Source organism: Opisthorchis viverrini (genome assembly GCF_000715545.1).
Source record: "Opisthorchis viverrini unplaced genomic scaffold opera_v5_7, whole genome shotgun sequence".
Lineage (NCBI taxonomy): Eukaryota > Metazoa > Platyhelminthes > Trematoda > Opisthorchiida > Opisthorchiidae > Opisthorchis > Opisthorchis viverrini.
In genome coordinates, this window is record NW_008751663.1 from 1,060,902 (window position 1) to 1,062,655 (window position 1,754).

Consider the following 1,754-nt stretch of genomic DNA (forward strand, 5'->3'; position numbering starts at 1 on the left):
CATGAGGCGGCCTGGTGCAGCACATTCAGTTGCCTGAGAACATCATAAACGAGAGATTCAGCTGGGTTCCAGGTGAGTCTCTCGAAAGAACCAAATCGGTTTGCAAATGAGTGTATATTCACTTATCATTGAACTTTACTCAATTATGTTGGCTTTCTGCGCAGCAAACACATCATTCTAGAGTCTGAAGTGTCTCGAGTGGACCGTAGAAGAGACAGAGACTGATGGCCGAGGGGTTAGAAATCGCCAAACATCCCAGTGTTAACAGAATAGAAGGCATGGAACTGGCAAGCGTGTGGAGAACGGTTTTGGATCAGTCAAGCCGACACGTGTTGGTGTGCGGTCATCAGAAGGAGGAGTAGTCATTATCTGAATTCCACTTGACCTCCCCCTCCCCCCTCAAACTAAATTATCGGAGCACTCACAGCCACACAAAGACCAAGGGAAATTTACCAGTGGCACCCGAGGTGAATCATCAACTGAAGCACCCTGAAGTGGAAGATTAAGGAACCAAACCCGATCAGAACTAATTAGAATCTCCCCCAATCCACCAACGCAAGATTTTGACAGCCACACTACCTGACAAGAGCCGTTAATTGACACTGAACACTTATCTGGTGTGATAATCTGAAGAGGACTGGCTGATTGGTTCCCCGTCTGTCTTATAACCTGGCCAATTTGGTGACCTGCTCACTTGACCTGATGAAGCTCTTGTGTCAAAAGCAAAACGCTGCCCAAACAAAAACTACCGATTGTTTACCAAGCTCATCTGAAACGGGACTGAAAGATAGTTATTCTCGCACACAAAAAAGAACATTTGGCAAGGCCGAGTAGACACGAACCGGAATTAATACCCACACCTGGTAAAATATATTCCAAATCACCATTGCGCCACCACTCATAATCTTTAACAATCTAGAGCGGACGCTATTCCTCTATCCGATCAAAGCCTAGGGTGATTTTCAGTGAGAAAGTCCCTTGTGAGTGATGCGTTTTTGTGAGGGCTGCAGAATCGAAAATCCTGACATGTAAATGTCAACTATACCAGATTCCAGACATTTTTACATCTCTGGGATGACTGACGGCAGCTCAACAGCAACCGTCACTGAATAGATGANTTTCAGCGACCTTATGAATAGCACATTACAAAGATATACGCTTTAACAGTTCTTTTGATAAAGTTCCGCTGAGTAAAATTATCCTATCGGGAACGTTAACCTCGATTTTTTTTTGGAAGAATCCATTGTAATTCCTTGCTTTTCACAGGATTCCCGTTGTTTGTGACCCACTTTTGTAAAGGGATTCTCATATACATGGATGATATTCGTTTTTCCAAAAGAGTTTTGGATAAAAATCCAGTTACACCAACGAAAGCGTAGATTCGCAAAAACCAGTTGAGCTGTCGCGGACGCTGGCACTTATCACTTACTGACTCGAGTAAGGTTACTATGATGAATTTTCCTGTTTCGGTATTATTCCCCTTCTAATCAGCATTTTGCTCCTCATATACAGATTCCTTCCTTGTCTGTCTTCCTTTATATAACGAAAGCAGAGTGCATACCCGCAAGCTAGGCGGTTCTTTTCGAACTGGTATATAGTCTTTATGTTCGCTGAACTACCAGGTTCATTGGAAGAACTGAAAGTCTAAACTAACAACCAATATTGCTAGACATTCCTTTGAGGGTGCTTATAAGACTTATCATTGAATATCTTTGTAATGTACTACTCATAAGGTTGCTGAAGATCCGTCGACA